This window comes from Hibiscus syriacus, unplaced genomic scaffold (genome assembly GCF_006381635.1).
Source record: "Hibiscus syriacus cultivar Baekdansim isolate YM2019G1 unplaced genomic scaffold, ASM638163v2 tig00111708_pilon, whole genome shotgun sequence".
Taxonomy (NCBI): Eukaryota; Viridiplantae; Streptophyta; class Magnoliopsida; order Malvales; family Malvaceae; genus Hibiscus; species Hibiscus syriacus.
In genome coordinates this window covers 1,081,597-1,103,188 of record NW_024063159.1, presented here as the reverse complement: position 1 = coordinate 1,103,188, position 21,592 = coordinate 1,081,597, and the positions used below count along the sequence as shown (strand labels likewise).

At 34.7% G+C, this 21,592-nt stretch overlaps 2 pseudogenes; both read left to right on the top strand.

The window, feature by feature from the left end:
- Positions 1-973: 973 nt before the first annotated feature.
- LOC120168041 lies at positions 974-19,263 on the top strand (annotated as a pseudogene).
- On the top strand, positions 19,263-21,588 carry LOC120168040 (annotated as a pseudogene).
- The last annotated feature ends 4 nt before the right edge of the window (positions 21,589-21,592 follow it).

Genomic DNA, 21,592 nt, shown 5'->3' with positions numbered 1-21,592 from the left:
ATCGCGGCGTTTTAAGCCAAAACACCAAAATCTAGTAACATTAATGACATGTTCTAACCTGCTTGTCTTAGAGATAAGGAGAGGGTTTCAATCGACTAAAAGGGATAAACTCTTGAGTAGGATAGAAAACGACTATAGTTCACGTTGAGGGGTATTACTACAACAACATTCTGACAAATCAAGGGTTGTAGTTCACGATGAGTAATATTGTCATAGTAACCGTCTTAGAATACTTCAGTGATCCTGTCGGGCAGCCTAAGCATATCATAACAAATCCTTCCAAACTTAGAATAATTTCTCCATACCACGACCAACCTAAGTGCTGTGAAAAGTCTGAATATGTGAGGTTATTCTGAATTTATTTGAATCAACGTTTTTCTTTGCCTTGTCTATTTTTATTTGTTATTTTTGCATATTTTCTTTGCCTCGACCAAACTTTTTTGCAACCTCACTTCATAATATTCTATTGCTTTAGCAACACTTTGACACCTGCTCATATAATCCATTACTAATTATTTATGTGTTTTGACAAGAATTTAGGGATTAGCTCGTGACACCTAGTTGGCAAAACATCAAAACCCTACCAATCTCTGAGAGACGATAACTCACTTACCCTTTATTACTTGATTCGACTGTGTACACTTGCACAAATTTGCTTGTCTTAGCATATACATTTACCAGCGATCAATAAGCTCATGATTTTTTTCTAGGGATCCTTTAACTAATATAATCTCATTTTCCGTTTTCTGATTAAGAACAAGTTGTTGATGAAACAGTGATCGGTTAGCTTTAGCAAGTTTTGTTACAATGATTGTTGTTTTTATTGATGAAGTTAGAAACAACGGTGGAAAAAGATCTGAGTTGTAGTATGATCCAGACGTGGAAAGGAACGAATTCAAATACTGTGTTCTTCTTAATGAAATTTATAATTGAAGTATTAATATTTGAATTTTCCTTGATTTTTGGAATCACAATGGCCAATAGGTGCTTTGTTGAAGGACTGATTAGCATGATTCAAAATGTTACTGATGAATTTGTGTCAGTAAATGAATTACAATGAAGAATTTTGTAGCTTTTTAAATGAAGAGCCGGAGTTAAATCATAAATGTGAAAGTGGAATTTTAAAAAAGGATGCTGTAGTGTAATAGCAGAAACCATCAAATGGAAAGAGATATTTTAATTTTGCAGTTAGGGAACTTTAAGCAGAAAATATAAATAATTTATTTTGAAAATGTTATGCAGGCGAATAATTGCTGCATTATCAACCTATTTCCAATATGACCCTGTCTCTTGGTCTCTCTTATTCTCTAATGTAGATTGTAGGCAAGCAGTCAATTTGTTGATCCAAAATAGGGACTTACTTACACCATCCAAAGTTGTTTCACAGCTTTTGCATACTAAAAGTAAGTGTGATTCAAGATATTTCTTGCATTTATATCTGCATTCTTTGTTTGAAGTAAACCCCCATGCTGGCAGGGATTTTCATGATATGCAGGTATGAAATAGGCAACTACATTGGTGTTTTAGTATCTTTTATGTAAATATTGGTGGCATCAGTCGCTTTGAGATTCTCATTTTTTATACATTTCTGCAAAAGCCAAATTCTTTTCCTGTTCTATGCGGTTAATGGTTGAAGAAACGAAAAGGCAGTAGGTTCCAAAATTAGTGTACATAGTTTGACTACATAAGAGCAGCCATATCAGCTGTACTTTAAACAGTTTATATGGGTTCCAAAATTTTCCTTTTCTTTACTTATTTTTGTTAGTTTGGGTGCGATGTGTTTGTAAGTAGGAATTTGGATTTACAAATAATGGGCATGAGTGACATCCGTTTACATGGTATATAGTGATTTTATTTCATTGGTGTCTGAAGGAATTTGGACTTGTAAGTGATGTAAATCTTAAATTTTACTTGCTATTAGTGATATTCTATAGAGATCTAGTCGTCTAGGTATATTTATGGGCAGTTATATACTACATTGGGAACCCCAAAAGCAATTTACTTAAACAACTGGTACCGATTTGTACCATTCTTTTTAGGAAAATGAATCACATGTTTTGGAAAATTTCCTGTTGGTTCATGTTTCTTGTTATATTTGTGCTGCATCTGATGCCTTGTTAAAATATTAATGCCTGTGAGCATGCTCTTGTCTAGCCCCAATGCTTATGGCCGTGCACTGAGTCTTGTTTGTGGGCAAGGCGCTTGTTATGTAAATTGCATTTCTGATTATGTATTGTCCATTTTCTTGCTGGTGATAGGTAGAACTTTATGTTGAGTATGATCCAAAGATGCTACTTCCTTTTCTTCGCAGCAGTCAACATTACACGTTGGAGAAGGTTTGGATAGTCTGAATATTGTTATATAATGATGGCTGTAATCACCATTTTTGTTTTTACCTTAGCATTTTAGCAGCTTCCACTCCACGCCGACAGCAACCCATGGTTACCCTTTTTCCACGTTTCAGCAGCTTCCAATAAGAACAGCTGCCCCCTCCACGTTTAACAAACACCACAGTTCCCAAACCAGTTGTTCCCCCTCCATCCAGTAACTTCCAGCAAGCAACCCATCTATCCCTCTACATTCCAGTAATTTCTGGCAGCTCCACCCGTGGACTCCTGAGCACCGTCCACGTCCTAGCATCCTCATCAACAAATCAGAAAACAACAACAACTAATTTAGATTTTTATTTTCATAATTGTAAAGGGTTATAAAAACCCCAATCACAATGTAAAAAGGAGGCTCTTCTTCTCTCGGCCACCATTTTTCGAAGAGAACAAATATGTAACAGAGGGATCCTCCTCCTTTTTTTCCTTTTCGAAGCAATATACCAAATATAACAGTGAGCATTTTTTTTACTTTATATACTTATTTTAGCAATGTTCGAATAAAAAATATAAGAAAATAGAAGAATGCGTTTACCTTAGCTCGAGTCATATCTTCGCCGGAGTTGGTGTCATAGAGATCTATATGGATTCGGGTTAGTGGTTATGAGGTTTTGCATGTGGATTAGAGGTCTTATTTTTGAGTTTAGAGTTGAAGGAGAGAAAGTTCGAGGGTCATAGGGGGTTTGTCTAAGTAGACCGACCACCGGTGATGGTGGTCGGAGAGCGTTTGCTGCCGACGTTGGTGAGCTGTGTTGGGAGCAGCTACTGCGTGAGGAAGACCCATGAATTGTTTAGGTGGGTTTGAAAGTGAAACAGAATGAAAATGGGGGTTTAATATAAATTTTGGGGAAACTCGCAAGTTAGTCCTCCTTGTTTAGTCTCCTTTCGCGTTCTGATAACTACTTTTGGTCTAACCATCACTTAGGTCCCCATACTTTAGCCACAAACTACATTTTGGTTACTCTTGCACTTTATTTTATTTTAATTTCGGACATGCAGATTTATTTGTTTACATTCCAATCATATTTGCATTTTGTTATATTTTAATTTTGGATGCTATTTTTTGTTGATTATATTTTGGTCATTCATGTTTTTGTTATTTATTTCTAATACAATTTGGTGCTATTTTTATTTATTTCTTTCAATTTAGTCCTTTACTGAATGCTTTAATTTTAACTTTGTATATTTTATTTATTTTAATTTAGCCTTTTTATATTCAATAATTATTTTTAATTTGTCTTTAATTTTAATTTCTTTAAAGTTAGTCCTTTAAGTTATTGCTCTTTATTTTTATTCATTCCATTTTAGTCACTAAATTAATAATATTTATATATATAAGGTAAAATAGCATGTTTAACCCCTTATAATTTTTAATTACAAGTTTTATTACTTTTTATATTGTAATACCCTAGTTTCAACTCTGTCTATTTTAGCCACCATTTAGTTATATTTTATTTTTATATGTTTATTTTTAATATATTTAATTATTATTATTATTATTATTATTATTATGTAGTCATATAAATATATATATATATATAATATTTATTTGACTACATAATAATAATAATAATAATAATAAATAACATGATTATGAATTAAATATATTTTTGAATTTTAAAATTTCCAATAATAGAGACAATTTATAATTAACAAGTACCAAATTTGGGCGTTGTGGGGGTGCTAATCATTCCCCAAACGTAATCGACTACGAATCCCTTTTTATTATTAAAAAGAACGAATTTTTGGTTAAAACGCAGACCAATTTATCTTTTAACTGATGTTTTCTTAAAAACTCTTTTAAAATATAATTTTAGGTATTCGACCTACCTAATTCAAAAGGTCGATGGCGACTCCCAAAATATTTTAAAACCATTTATTCACATCACTTTTCCCTCCAAGTAAAAAAATTTCGGGCCCGGGTGAAAACCGGTTACGACAGCTTGGCGACTCTGCTGGGGACTGGTCAAACTTTAAAACCAATTATTAATTGTCTCTATCAATTAAAATTTTAAAAATTCATATATTTAATTTTAATTCTTTCTTTTCAAAATTTTTATATATACTTATTATTTCATAATATTTATATGTTATTTTAATTAATGCTTTATTTTCAAATATTAAATTTTATTTGTTAGAGGTTTGAACATTTCTCCTCACATACAATACTTGCATTGCATAAACATAATCTCTATACTTGAGATTTGTCCCTTTTAAGTGGGAGTGAAAGCGACGTCTTCGTGAGAATTTATTCTCCGTGTCAGACCTAGCAAGTAGCTTTCGGGATTCATATGGTCTATGTCTTCGTGGGAATTTATTCTCCGTGTCAGGCATAGAGAAGAGTATCCCCTCGAATTGAACTCAATCCACTTTAGTCTGTGATGGACTAGGATAGAGGGTTAGCAGCCCAAGGGGGCACTAACAAGGACAATTCGGGTACCTTTACTCTTAGAACTGAAACACTGCATATAATAAACCTTAAAAATTCTCCTGATCTAAGACTATACTGAATCTCTGTCCGTAGGTGTACATAAAGGAGAAATAAGCTTTAGCTTTTAATTTATTTTATTTTCTTTTTCCTATATAAATGCATGCAAACTAGAAATCATGCAGTTAGGTTAATTTTTCCAAACAAAGCATGGAACTAGAAAGAATGAGGTTAGGATTTATACCTTGATAGATAGAATTTTTATTTCTATTAATTGGTACTAACCAATTTATTTTCCTTTCTCATTTTATTTTGCTCTAACTTGTTTGCATGGATTTCTTTTGTTTGCATTGCATGATCATGGCATAATCAAAAGGTGTTGACTTGAAAGACTTTTCATCAAATTGGAAAGAAAGCGTAAATGGACAAAAAGTTTTATGATCAAACAAAATATGATGCGGCCAAGGAAAGACATCCTGAGGAAACTTCGAGGATGGAAGCGAGCAATGCACACAGAGATCTTGTTATATTAATACCAAAAGTACTCCACAAAGATCCTGTCAGATTGATACCAAAAGCAGTCTATGGTAAGAGTATCAGTCAGGGCATTCAGAGTAAAGGAGGTTTTTATGAAACTCAAGCATGTTATTTGAAGGACTTGAATGACCAAAACAAGAAATTGAACACAGAAGTGGAAACCATGCATGAAGATTTCCAAAAGATCAGTCAAGCTTTTCAAAATGTTGGCATAGGAAACACCCCAAGAGAGTGGATAACAGGGGTCACCAAACTAAAAAAGAACTGCAACATATACGAAGATCTTGTCCAATAACTTCTTGAACACAATGGTTCTCTTACCAGGGAAAATGAGCAACTTCGAGAATTGACACAGAAGATGAAGAAAAAAGAGAATGGCATGGAAGAAGCCGCAGTCCCGACAAACAATATAGACGATAAGATGATAGACTTAGCTAACTTTACAAGGAATTGAAGCAGACTGATAACTCAACTTTTGAGCATGAATGGAAACTAACTTGGCTTTAGAGAAGTTAGGAAGGAAAGTTATCCCCTATATGTAAAGTTTTGTTGAAGTTAAAATTGAAAATTGTCTCCTACATGTAAAAGTTTTGTTTGATGCACATAAACTTTTGTGTTCAATGAAATCTGTTCTAAGATGATTACTCTTGAGTAACACCTTTTCATACATACATTTGCACTTTGCATCTTTACATTTTCATTTATACTTTTATGTTTACTTTTGTATGGTACAATTTGCATTTTTATTGTTACAATCACATATTTACATTTGCATTTTGCATTTTTTTCATTTTTACGTTTGTATTTACATTTTCATTTTTACATTTGCATCTTTGCATAATTACATTTTATTTCAAACTATTTTACATACATTCAATCATGACAATGTGGAATAATTCGTGGAGAATTCCATGACAGAATTTTTGAAATCAAAGTGGAGCTAACTTGGTTTCCTAAAGAGGGATAATAGCTATGAATGAGATTTTAGCAAGGGTTAGTAAAATCGAGAAACTACAAGAGCAAATTATCAAGACTCAACAAGATATGATTGATCAAGTAAAAAAGTTCCAGGGTGAACAAATGGATCAAGCAAAAAAATTCCAAGATAATTCAAAAGAGCAAATGACAAAACTAATGGATATGGTGAGTATTGTGATACATGGAGAGAAACCCTTAGAGGATCCTGTTGTGAAAGATTTGAATGGGATTATGAATGATGTAGCTGATGCAATAGAAACAAATGACCAAGAACTCGTCAAGAGATGTGGAAATCCAATAAAGCTCCCAGAAAAGGCGACAAAGATCAAGCTAAAACGAAGCATAGAAGAGGTTCAAAAGCCATTGAAGAAAGCTAAGAAAGGCAAAAAGAAAATGATACCTCCCATTCGAATTCCAATCTCATATTCAGATTTATTACCATTTCTTTTTGAAAATGACCTCATAACACCAATTCCTCCAAGACCTAATACCTATTTGCGTCAAGATTGGCAGGGTGTCAAGAATTCATGCAATTATCATTCTGGAGAGTTTAGCCACTCTACGGAGAATTGTAGGATTGTGAATTTAAAGGTCCAAGATCTTATAGCAGAAGGATTGCTATGTTTTGAAGATAGGAAACCTAAGATCCTAAAAAGCTCAAAACTGGTCGAGAAAGAGAAATTTTTGAATTACTGTCCGTCTCATGATGTTCAAGAGTCAAACATTCAAAGCAAACATTTTGATCATCATTCACATGGTCTTCAAGAAAGCAAAGTAAGCAATTGTAAGGAGACAATGATGTCAAGGGAAATTCTACCCAAGTTTCCTTCAATTCCGTGTAGCAAGTTATATCTTGAGTTACTCAAAGCCCAGATTATTACTCCATGTCAAGCTAAGCCTTTGTGGCTTCCATACCCGAGTTGGTATAATGAGAAACTCTCTTGTGATTATCATGCTGGAGCCCGAGGACACTCCATTGAGAATTATGGTCGCTTCAAACGACGAGTTCAAGACCTTTTGGTTCAGGGAATCATAGAAGTGGATGATCAGTCTATTTTGGTTAAACAATCGAGAATCAAACCCCAAAGTAGAGTTGATAGTATCAAAACAAGTGAAGTACATGCTGCAGAGAAAGAAGAAAATAAAGTACTTGAGCCAAAGATAAAACGTTCAACTTTCAATACTCCTCTGATTATAAATGATACAGAAGTAAAAGGAGAGGTAATTCAAGACTGGCCCACAGGTTTAAGAATGAATAGAAAAGATGCAACTCTGAAGAAACCTCAAACACATATATCAGATTTTCTAAGGACCAGTGAAAAGAGTCTGAATACACAGAGTCTAGTGAATATTACTCCAGTTACAGCCGCAATATGCATTCAGAAACACGACAAAAATGTCATCACCAAGGATATTTGTTATGGATTTAAAATTGAGCCCAATCTCCAGTCAGGGGAGAAAAAGATGATGATGAAAACTATTCAAGAAGAAAGAGAGATTTGTGTATATGAAGGCTTACCCAAAGGAGTTGACACAAAAGATAATCAATAAATGGGGGGCAAATGAGAAAAAAAAATCTTGGGTCAATTACACACCCAACATTACTGGAATGATGGGTTAGGCTAAATAAATAAGTGGAAGTTATTATCTACTATTGTAGTACCTTTCTATTTTCAGTATCTTGTTTGCACATGTTTTTTGTTCCTTTCTCCTCCTTTTGTGCAATAAATAAATTTTGTTGCTTTTATGGTTATGAGCATTGAATCAATTTTGTAATCTTGCAGTTCTTTTAATATCAACTGGATTAAAAAGCTCTGCATGATTAGAGTTATAATCTTTGACAAAATATCAAGATTGAAAACCAGAAAAACAAGGACCCTTGACCTTACTTCAGAAGAAATACACTCAAACACTATCCTATTACGAATATGAGATAGCCTTCTCCTATTGAAAGGAATTACAAAAAGGCTTGGTATTTATATATAGGAGCATATAACATGGGGCATCGTTGGTGTATTACATTACAAAACCGACTAGAATATTTTTCTATTGATGACATTTGATGATGAACATAAATTTTACAAATAGGTAAATCTAGTTTAAGTCAGTTGCTTGGGAATTGAACTCTAATAAAGAGATTTTCTGAATTCCACCAAAACACCTAGACTATAACAGATTCTTCTTAACAAGCTTAAGAAATTGGATTTGGATACCCATGATATATTATTATATATACAATAAAGCTTGAGTTATCCCCCTAAAGCAATTGGTTAATAGCCCCGGCTTTATGGATAATATTAAGTTAGTCTGTTATGCTCGAGTTGTCCCTCTAGAGCAAATAGTTAATAGCCCCGGCTTTATAGATAATATTCAGCTAACCTATTATACTATTATATGCAATAAAATTGTCCCTCTAGAGCAATTGGTTAATCGCCCCGGCTTTATGGATAAGTTTCAATTAGCCTGATAAGGTGATTATATTATTATATACAATAAAGCTGAATTCAGCTAGCCAAAATGACAAATGTGTTAAGAAATGGACTAAGGATGTTAAGAAACACCTGTTATAGTCAACTTCACACGAGCACTCAGAAATTTCATTTTTAGACCAATATTTTCGCACTACTTTGGTTAGATGAGTCTAAATGAAAGATTTCAGAGAATTAAAATGGAAGTATTCTACTAGTAACCATTATGCTAGATTGTGTCATTTTGTACGCATCCGGTTAAAATACCAAGTCCTTAAAGTGAGGCATGAGACAATGTTCACAAAGAATGAGATAGGAGTGACATCTTCACTAAGATGTAACCATAGAAAATAGGAAAGCCACCTTGAAACTAACCCATAAATCTTGATACTTGTCAAAGAGCTATAATTCTTAAACATTAAAGAGTTGTTGATTCTTTTGATATTCATTGAATTCATGCTTATGATTTGATTATATTGTGAACCTGTAATAGGCAACATTTTACAAAATTCTTTCATTCTTCAATAAAGAAAGGAGGAAAAACATTTTCAAACAGGATAGTCTTAAATGAGGAAGGTCCTTAAAGTAAATTGTTATCTATTCTACCTTTATTTAAGAAAAAGAATAAGCCAGGCCAGAATGATGAAGCATTCTTGAAAGCATGTGGTCCAAGAAGCCAGAAAGTTTGGAGAATTGAACTTGTGACACTCTCCTGTGACATCATTACCAATCCATCAAGAAAGATTATCACTTATCTTATGCTGAGGGCGATAAGCATCACCATACAAATTATTTTCCTCAACCGTCAATCCATGTTCTCTAGAAGATTACATCACAGAGCTATAAGTCCCATTAAAGTATATTATGTGAATGAACAAGTCCCCCACTTGTACTCGGGTTATACTGTGATACTTGCTCAAGTCTTGGTACATCATTGCTACTTCTTCCATATCCGATCATTTTCCTTGTCATGATTATATTCATTATATCCTTCAGAAGATTGTTGAACTTGAAATTGAGAACTTATGGCACAAAATAAGACATTGGAACAGATTCTACACTTATAGCCCCTTTCAACTAAACCTTTCCATGGTTCGGGAAGAGTAGGATTTGGAGATGTCTATCTTGAAGCAGCAGAAGAGACAATCACTGTAGCATTCATTGCAAGGAAATGCACCAACAAAAATCTTCTAGTTCATCCTGATGATGTTTATTTCTTCCAGTAAGGTTGTTACACTATAGACCACCGACAACAAGGTCAAATTCGCCAAATCTACTCATCAATTGCTCCAACTGATCACCATTCAGTTCTTGCGCATCTATTTTCAAAGGTATGCCAAGACAGTAGAAGGCAACCTCTGCATCACTGATACCAGAGAAAAGAGAGACAAGACATTGATACCACCAGGGAACATGTCTCTAGCAGATCCTCTTCCTCGTGTATAGTTTTTAGGGAAACCTAGAAGCATTTCCACCTCATCAGGTTCAAGTGGAATAACTTTATTCCTTCCAACCCATACCAGATTCCATTTTCGGCATTCATCAAGAACATACTTCTGGGCATTCGAAATTGGCTTATTGTCATAAGTTTCAAGAGCCTTACGGATCCTTTCTGTCAATTTGGCATTTCCTGTACATGTTTGTAAACAATTCAACTTTGTTCTTGGATCGAAGGAAGGTCACCAGTTTGTTGTCAATGGAAAAACATCATGTATGGTGCGTGGAGAAAGCGGAATAAGAGGAAATATGTCATCAATTGGCAGATTATAAATGTAGCCCCTTTTTCAGCAACACAAAAATACTTTGAATCTACAAATTCTGGCTCTGCATCGTATACGTATCGTGACATTTCAGTCCAAAGACCAACTGGAGCAAGTGCCACGTTATCATTGTAGAGATAAAGAGGCCCAATAGCATCTTCTGGAAGTGTTCTTTGAGTTATCCGATCAGATTCGGTATAAACCCCAAAACCAATCATTAGATTTAGAAGATGAACTGCATGATCGTCTTCATTAAGAAGCTTCTTTTACAAGCTTCCTCTACTTCTTCTTTTTCCAAAAATCATAGCCCGAGTTTCTCCTTTTCTTGTAATTGGGGTCATTGCATAAAGGCTTCCTATCTTCTACCGGAAGAAGTGCTTCAGCAGCTTTAGCCATTTGAGCGGCACATATAAATCTGTCAACTCTACAATTGATGAATCTGGACCACATCTCTCCATGGCTATTGAGGCCTCAACCTCTGAGTACCCCATTTTCGTCAAGCATAACAGTTTATTCTCGTCATCAGAATCAGAATTCAGGATTTCCTCGGTATCAGAAGAACTATCAATATCTTTGAAACCATCCTGAAAGATCGCTTCATAATCAGATGAGTAGTTATCAGAATCAACATGTTGCATGGGTGCGGACTTTTCAAGAACCTGTATCACTGTAAATGGTCACCTCATTCAGAAGAGGCACATATCTCATACATTTCCGTCAGAATAATTGAGTATTTCTTAAGTTTGTGACAACATGAAGAGAATTCCTCAAGTTACTTAATAACTTCTGTTTAGTGACACCAGAATGAGAGTATTCAAGATAAACAGATTTGGGGCACGAATATTGCTACAAATACCCACAACAATGCATTGTCAAAATTGGGCCTCGTAAGGATCATAATATTAAAGTCAAACAGATATTGAGAGTGAATCAAAAGCAAAATGTGGGGCATCTCAAAAGCCCATTTCAGACATAAATGATTCATGTGGGGCATCCTGAAGGTCCATGTCAGTATGAATATTTGGGGCATTTTGAAGGCTCACGACAATATGAATATTTGGGCATTCTTGGAGGCTCATCTCAGCAAGAAGTAAGGTTGAGCACACTTTTAACATCTGTATCAACAAATATTGGGGCACTTTAAAGGTTACTTCAGACAAATCCATGTGGGGCATTTTGAAAGCTCACATCAACAATCAACAAATACTGGGGCATGCTGAAAGCCAATTTCAATCAGAATCAAGAATGTTAGCGCATTTTGAATGTTTGTATTAGCCAATGATGGGGCATGCTGAAACCCATATCATCTTACAGAAAGATCATTGATTTGACAAATATTTCCATTGAGTCAAAAAGGTATGAAGAATGAAAATGGAGAAACAGTGGCAGTCGAGCTGACTATACATAATTGCTTCATTAATCAGGCAGTTGTATTAGGGTCCTATTGTTGAACAAATATTTACTCAGCAAGTATGGTTTCAAATACCCAATCTTCTTAACCATGTGTCACATGACAGCATGTTCTTTGAATTTGGTCCCCATGCAGACCGTTCGATCTAGGGTTCAGTTCCTCAAGATCTCGACTTTGAATTTTGTATTCTGTGTGTCGGTGATGATTGAAAATATTTCTTTGAGATTCCTGACAGTTAGTTTTAATCATGTTGTTGAGGTTACAAAATCATTTTTTACATCAGTTTTGCCTACTTGATGACATTGAATAAAGAGGCTTGACTTATGTATGTTACCCTTATTCCCGTTGTTACTGGAGTTATCATTTCAGTCAGGATGAACTGAGTTTTAATCTATTGGGTTTTATCATGTGCGTTTCATCCGCAGCAACAAAAATTCCATGGCTCCTATAATTGATGTGTTTCTACTTCCTAAAACATTCATTATAGAAGAAAACGTGATTGATATCACACTTGCCTTGCTCAAGATATCAAGATCATTGGTATCTCTTATTCAATTCATCACTAGCATATCTCGTGAATTTGATCAACTTTTTGGTCATACCAGCAACTCACTTGTATTCCCATTGAGTTTTTTTCTCAAGTGGTATTATGACATCATAAAAAAAAGGTTATGCACACTATGAAAGAGCTTCCCTGACCAGCATCTGTGCAGAAGCCACAGGAAAGGATGAATGTGTTGTCAAATGTTTTACGAGCATCTGTGCAGAAGTCACAAGCTGGATGAAGTGTTGTCAAGCGTTTTATGAACCAGTTATTCCGATGCTAAACCAATGTTGTGATCATATGGTTTTCATTTATTGATGCAAGATAAAGTCTGTATTCTTCAACCCAAAGGTTAGAAGTGAGATATGATGAAGATTTCTTTTCACATAAGGGAAACAAAAATTTTAACAATAAGAAACTAGTGGAGCCAACTAAGGTTGAACGACAAGTTGTTGTTAAGCATCTCAACATGATATGATCCAAGTTGCCTTGTTCGACATCTGATTAGATGTGGAGACATAAATGAATTAGGATAAATCCTCCTTGTGAGGTGTTTCAAGAGTCAAATCAGAACAAACTCTACTCTCCTAATTAATCCATGCTGAGTCAGGTATATCTACATTTACACTCTTCAAAGATGATAGATTCTCTTTTCAAAGAAGAAAGATTTATTGGATTTCTACACAAGTCCAAGCAAAGAAAGCAGGTGTTATCCACGATAAGATGGGACAACAAGGTCATAATTCTAATCGCAACAAGGATTTTGTGAATGAAACATTTTTTTCTGAGACTTTCATGAAACAAAAAAGACACAAAGATTGCTATTCTAAATCAGAAATGCGAGCTTGAAATGATATTTTGACCAAGTGAAGGAAGACCGAGTTCACCACTTTGAAATCAAATAAAGATGAACTTAACATTCATGCATCATATTTAGGCATTTGCAAAAATAGGTGCATTTTCATCCATTTTATCCATGTTGAATTTTGACAGGAATTTCAAAGATTTTAGCAAATATTCAAATTCATCACTTGATGGATCAACATTGCCAGGTAGAGCTCATAATGAGAAGAACTCATCTGAAAAAGGAAGAGAAAGTTCATAATGAGAAGAACTTGTTCAACCTTTTGCTCGAATTCATCACTTGAGGGATCAACATTGCCAGGTAGAGTTCATAATGAGAAGAACTCATCTGAAGAAGGAAGAGGAAGTTCAAAATGAGAAGAATTTGTTCAACCTTTCGCTCGAATTTATCACTTGATGGATCAGCATTGCCAGATAGAGTTCATAATGAGAAGAACTCATTTGAAGAAGGGAGAAGAAAGTTCATAATGAGAAGAACTTATCTGAAGAGGAAAAAGAAGTTCATAGTGAGAAGAACTTGTTCAGCCTTTTGCATGACTCTATCACAGAAAGAGATGGATCATCATCAATATTTCTAGAAGTGTTCATAATAAGAAGAACTCATCTGAAGAAGGAGAAGAAGTTCATAATAAGAAGAATTTGTTCAACCTTGCTTTAATTCATCACATATGAAGCTGAATCAATAATCCCTCTTTTGAAGATCAACATTTCCAGAAGGAGTTCATAATGAGAAGAACTCATCTGAAGAAGGAGAAGAACTTGTTTAACCTTTTGCTCGACGCTATCACATAAGGAGATAGATCATCATCAACATTTCCAGAAGTGTTCATAATGAGAATAATTCATCTGAAGAGAAGAACTTGTTCAACATTTTGCGTGATTCTATCACAGAAAGAGATATATCAGCATCAACATTTCCAGAAAGAGTTCATAATGAGAAGAACTCATCTGAAAAGGAAGAGGAAGTTCATAATGAGAAGAACTTGTTCAACATTGCCTTAATTAATCACATATGAAGTTGAATCAACAACACCTCTTTTGAGGATCAACATTTCTAGAAAAAATTCGTAATAAGAAGAATATAACTTCTAGCTCAGAAGTTTGAATAGTTCAAACAAAAAATGGTGCTTTATGTCTTTGCTCATTCCTGTTCCACAGTAACAAGCAAAGAGGGGCAGCTGTAATCACCATTTTTGTTTTTACCTTAGCATTTTAGCAGCTTCCACTCCACGCCGACAGCAACCCATGGTTACCCTTTTTCCACGTTTCAGCAGCTTCCAGTAAGAACAGCTGCCCCCTCCACGTTTTAACAAACACCAGCAGTTCCCAAACCAGTTGTTCCCCCTCCATCTAGTAACTTCCAGCAAGCAACCCATATATCCCTCCACATTCCAGTAATTTCTGGCAGCTCCACCCGTGGACTCCTGAGCACCGTCCACGTCCTAGCATCCTCATCAACAAATCAGAAAACAACAACAACTAATTTAGATTTTTATTTTCATAATTGTAAAGGGTTATAAAAACCCCAATCACAATGTAAAAAGGAGGCTCTTCTTCTCTCGGCCACCATTTTTCGAAGAGAATAAATATGTAACAGAGGGATCCTCCTCCTTTTTTTCCTTTTCGAAGCAATATACCAAATATAACAGTGAGCATTTTTTTTACTTTCTATATACTTATTTTTAGCAATGTTCGAATAAAAAAATATAAGAAAATAGAAGAATGCGTTTACCTTAGCTCGAGTCATATCTTCGCCGGAGTTGGTGTCATAGAGATCTATATGGATTCGGGTTAGTGGTTATGAGGTTTTGCATGTGGATTAGAGGTCTTGTTTTTGAGTTTAGAGTTGAAGGAGAGAAAGTTCGAGGGTCATAGGGGGTTTGTCTAAGTAGACCGACCACCGGTGATGGTGATCGGAGAGCGTTTTCTGCCGATGTTGGTGAGCTGTGTTGGGAGCGGCTGCTGCGTGAGGAAGACCCGTGAATTGTTTAGGTGGGTTTGAAAGTGAAACAGAATGAAAATGGGGGTTTAATATAAATTTTGGGGAAACTCGCAAGTTCGTCCTCCTTGTTTAGTCTCCTTTCGCGTTCTGATAACTACTTTTGGTCTAACCATCACTTAGGTCCCCATACTTTAGCCACAAACTACATTTTGGTTACTCTTGCACTTTATTTTATTTTAATTTCGGACATGCAGATTTATTTGTTTACATTCCAATCATATTTGCATTTTGTTATATTTTAATTTTGGATGCTATTTTTTGTTGATTATATTTTGGTCATTCATGTTTTTGTTATATATTTCTAATACAATTTGGTGCTATTTTTATTTATTTCTTTCAATTTAGTCCTTTACTGAATGCTTTAATTTTAACTTTGTATATTTTATTTATTTTAATTTAGCCTTTTTATATTCAATAATTTTTTTTAATTTGTCTTTAATTTTAATTTCTTTAAAGTTAGTCCTTTAAGTTATTGCTCTTTATTTTATTAATTCCATTTTAGTCACTAAATTAATAATATTATATATATAAGGTAAAATAGCATGTTTAACCCCTTATAATTTTTAATTACAAGTTTTATTACTTTTTATATTGTAATACCCTAGTTTCAACTCTGTCTATTTTAGTCACCATTTAGTTATATTTTAATTTTATATGTTTATTTTTAATATATTTATTATTATTATTATTTATGTAGTCATATAAATATATATATATATATAATATTTATTTGACTACATAATAATAATAATAATAATAATAAATAACATGATTATGAATTAAATATATTTTAAAATTTTAAAATTTCCAATAATAGAGACAATTTATAATTAACAAGTACCAATTATGGGCGTTGTGGGGGTGCTAATCCTTCCCCAAACGTAATCGACCACGAATCCCTTTTTATTATTAAAAAGAACAAATTTTTGGTTAAAACGCAGACCAATTTATCTTTTAACTGATGTTTTCTTAAAAACTCTTTTAAAATATAATTTTAGGTATTCGACCTACCTAATTCAAAAGGTTGATGGCGACTCCCAAAATATTTTAAAACCATTTATTCACATCACTTTTCCCTCCAAGTAAAAAAATTTCGTGCCCGGGTAAAAATCGGTTACGACAATGACATCATAATTTCCAGTATTAGTTATATAATGATGGCATCTTAATTTCAAAACTAACACTGCTGAAATTCAACTTCAGGCGTACGGGGTCTGTGCCAAAAAAGACCTTTTAAGGGAGCAAGTATTCATTCTTGGAAGATTGGGAAACTCGAAACAGGCTCTGGCAGTCATCGTAAATGAATTAGGAGATATCGTGTTGGTAATGTTCAATACCACATAATATTAGAAATATTATTGGAAATGGGTATTTAAGGTTTGGATTCCTCACTTCCTTGTTGAGTGAAAGAGAACAAGGGGGACTCTTGCGCACTACCGTCGCCGTCCATCTCGGCTCGTGGTAATACTTGTCTTCGACACGTCCGCGTGAATACTATCTTTTTAGAGAAAATTCTTGAGGAATTTCTCTTTGAAAGAAACAAATGGAAAATGTGAAAGATTTCAATTAATATTTATAGACTGCAGAGGACTGTTTAAATTCAAATGATAACAGCTGATTTATGAGTTATCATAAATTAAATTAAAAACATTAAGATGTATCTGAACTGATTTCCAGCTTTGTACAAATGAGACAAACTATTAATATCAAGAGTTATATGATATAATTTCAGGAGTTATAACAGCTGAATAATGATGCAATGAACCTGGACTATTTCTGAGTCAGGTTCATCTAGAAGTTTCAGCTGTACAATGAAGGGTTTTAATCATAATATTTTATGGACGACTTTAACCCTATTTCTAGCCTATAAATAGATAGATGAATTCAGCTTCTCAACTTACTTTCAACATTCAGAATTCACTCTCCAAGTATTTTTAAAATATTTTCTCTGTGTGCTTTCCAATCAGAAGTACAATACCACCAACAGTCCACTCCGGTTTCGAGTGTACGGAATTCGGAGCGACCGTGTTAACCTCGAGGGACGGTCCGCCTACTGCAGTGATTACACACATCGGGGCAAATTCGTTTCTAAGACAGTGATTTTACCACGACACGGTTTACGAATCTGTTCCTTTTTAAATTACTGTTTATCTTTCCTGTCAGTGCTAACAGTGTGGTTTTGCCGTATATATTTCCAACATATCGAAGAGGTACATTTTCAGCTGTTGCTTTATATTTATGTTTCTGGCAATTTTAAGGATTGGTAGTAAAGATAAAAGTGTATTTGTCCTCCACAGGCTGTAGAATTTGTGACCATGCAGCATGATGATGATGTTTGGGAAGAACTAATTCACCAATGCCTCAACAAAGCGGTACTGGTAAGGACATAAAATGCAGCTGGAAATATGCATGCCGTCTGATGATTAGCTGTATTCCTCTTGTCTCGAACTTTTTCTTACTAATCTCTCACCTGTTGGCCGGTGGGCGTCTTATTGGAACACACTGTTGGCAATCTGGATCCTCTCTATATTGTGAATATGTACCCAATGGCCTAGAGATACCTCGGTTAGTATTCTCTTTTTGTCAAGGGAAATTTGTGAATTGCAGTTGAGCTGAATTTTCTATTTCCAAGTACTGTAATTTGCATCTATAGTATCATAGAGTTTTCTTAGTTATAAAAAATTAAAAAGGGTAAAAGGGTGAAAGGAAAACCTTAGAGGATTCACAGTCGATGGAAGTCACACTATCATGAACCATCTTTTATCTGATAGTCAATTGAGAAGGCATTGATTCGTACTTGTATCAAGCTCAAATTTAGTTGGGGCTGTTGATTTGATTGTCTTTAAAGTGGTTAAGCGTCTGGTGCAGACTCTAGGAAGAAAAGCCCGAGGGTTGTGTTGGAACACAACAATTGTAATCTTTGCCCTATCTTTAAGTGAGCTTTTCCATATATAAATCGTACTACCATACTGATCTGTCCATATTCTATGTATATAGTGCCAACTGTCTATAATGAACCATAATGTAACCTGCATTGTCATCAAATTTATGATGCTAAACTATTTCTTTATGCAAACAGAGATAATGAATCAGAAAAAGTCACAAAATTATTGCTGTACATTAGCCTTATCTTTCATCGCTTCGATCTCAAATTATGCCCCCCAAGACTTCCATATGGAGCATCTAATCGATATATAGAACTTCAGATTGCAGTGATCTAAGCTGAATCGCTTTATCTACTTACAGATATTCACCATAATCTTGTATGTTATATTCAGGCTCAGGGATCATCTAGTCAAAATTATTACTTATTACAGAACTGAATCATCCCTTAGACATGGGTGCAATGATATACTCAAGGTACTACTACTACTCATCCTCTTAGCGTTTGATATAATACTTGAAATTCCGGTTTGAGGGACCTGACATTTGGGCACATGTGAAATATACAGGCTGGTTGTGTTAATCTGTTGGTTAAATACTGCAATGAAGCGGAAAGAGCAGTTTGCTTGAGTAACGAAGATGATGCTCGACCCAAGAGGGATACAAGTAGAGCTTCTCAAACTAAACACCTAGCGTGAGAAACATGGATCTCATGTCCAAAACTAGGGGAGGTGGAAGATGATGCATGTGTTTTGACCCTTTCTCTATACAAAATGTATCAGTGGTCGTGTTCTTATGCAGTCATGCTTATCATACAACTTGCTTGATGGACTCCACCGAAACCAATACCAGCGGAAAAAAAGAAGACTGGAGCTGCCTCTGGAGGGCTATACGAGTACGAGGAGGAGGATGCTGACGACAATGGTAGCGAGGCCGTTGATCCTCGGATGCGATGTATTCTTTTTTTTTTTTGGCTCGGTCCGACATATATGCAACGCAATTGATGGAGCACCACAAGGAAGTGATATTCTGGGGAAAATTGCTAGAGGGATTAACGCATAGATTTTGTTTTGTTATAAATATAAAATATATTGTAACTTTTAAAATCTTTTAAAATTAAAGATTTGAGGGTGAGTTTATTTTAATTTATTAAAATTAGGAGCAACTTGATAGAATATATAAGTAACAGTGACTAAATGTGTAATTATACCAAATATTTTAACTGTCATATCACTTCTCCTTTAAATATTAACGGCGGCAATGAATTTTAAAAATATTGGTCAAAATAAGCAACTTTACCTTTTATTTTAAATAATTTATCTTTAAATTTTTAACTACTTATTATTATACATTGAGTCTTTTAGAATTTAAATTTTTATAAATTAAATTAATGGTACTCGTCGTTAGTGATGCTCGTCGAGCGCAGAAGAATCATCCTAATCGAAAACCCTGACCTTCTATCATATGCTCCCGTTTGAGATGATCTCCGACCATTTTATTACCCTCAAACACTTGATCACTTTAACTTCCAGCCTCAAGCTACGCTACTTTTCAACAAAGATACGTCATGAATTTCAAGCATTGGGCCGGAGCAAACGGCAGCGCACCGATTCTAGCCTATCTTGTGGCAGAGGCCTCCGATTGGTGACGATCTTGCCATAATCGGTTTCCTCAATGATAATGCAATCCGCTTCAATGCTCTCCTCGTCTACATTGAGGTAAATAACAGAAAATTATTCCAACTATATCAGTTAATATTCTAATAGAAATACTTTTCATCAGCATCGATACTATGGAAAATCAATACCATTTGGATCAAGTGAAGAAGCCTTTAAAAATGCAAGCACTATGGGGGTATTTCAACTCTGCACAAGCTATGCAGAAATCACCATGCACATCAAGAAGAAACTTCGTGCTTTCTATTCTCCGGTGATCGTCATCGGAGGATCGTACGGTGGAAGTAACTGAGACTAATTTGATAATACATATATATGGTCATTATGATGATTAACATTAATTAATTCAAATGAAACCAATGCTTGCTTCATCGCTTCGGCTAAAGTGCCCTCATGTTGCTTTGGGAGCTTTGGCCTCATCAGCTCCGATTCTTCACTTCAATAAAATCACAACAAGTGGAGCTTACGTTTCAGTCATCACCAAGGATTTTAGGGTATTCGTTAAGATTAATGTTCACATGAATATCTCTCTTCGTCGTCGTGGTGTGACAAAATCTAATATATACACAAGAAGCGAGCGAAACCTATTATCGAACTATACGAAGTTCATGGTCTGTGATCGACAAAATCGATTCCCGATCCAATGGACTTTCAACCCTCAGCTCGAAATTCAAAACTTGCAAGTACAAACATCGGACTTTCTAATATATTGCCATGAACACTAAACCCTAAACCCAAAGCTTAGAATTAATTGATGTTTGTTGGTTGATTACTAGGGCATCGCAAGATTCTTCAGATATGAAAAACGAGTTGGCAGGTATATACATTCATATCTTTTTAAACTAAGTTTTTTTATGCCACGTCATGTTATAAACCCTAAACCCAATAACATAATAGTAATAATAATCATCGTTTGTATATATAATCATAATATGATTTTAGATATGCAGTGAAATGGTGATGCCCATAGGCATCGGCAAAAACACAATGTTCCAAGCTGACCCATTTGACCTAAACAGCTATATAAAAGAATGCATGAGATCAGACGGCGTTCCTCCTCGTCCCCACTGGGTCACTTCTTACTACGGTGGTCATGTATTACCATCACTATTTTCTTCACAAGTATTTTTGTTCATTATTTTATATAAATAAAAATATAAAATCTCAATTAATCGTTGTTTTTTTATTTTTCTTTTTTTTATATGCACAATTTTGCAGGATATAAAACTGTTATCCAGAGGTTTGGTAGCAACATCATCTTTTCGAATGGATTGCGTGACCCGTACAGTCGGGGCGGGTAATTATTACTGAATTATCTAAACTAAAAGGTCAAATAACTGTTTCGGTCCCTCTATTTGTTTAAATCTGGGATTGAGTTCCTATAATATTGATTTGGACACAATTTGATTTGTCTATTTTTATAATGTCATTCTTTAATCTAAATTACTAGCATCATCGTTAAATGTTAATGTGGATTTTGTTCCGTAGGGTTTTGGAAAACATATGTTTTAAATTCGTAAGAATTCCGGACTTTCGATGCATATTTTCTTGCCGATCTGTCGCAACCAGTCGGACCACGACTCTTGTTGTGGCCGGCTGCTTGTACCATGTCATCAAAATATTTATTTTCAGGGCCCCATTACTGTTTCTTAATCAA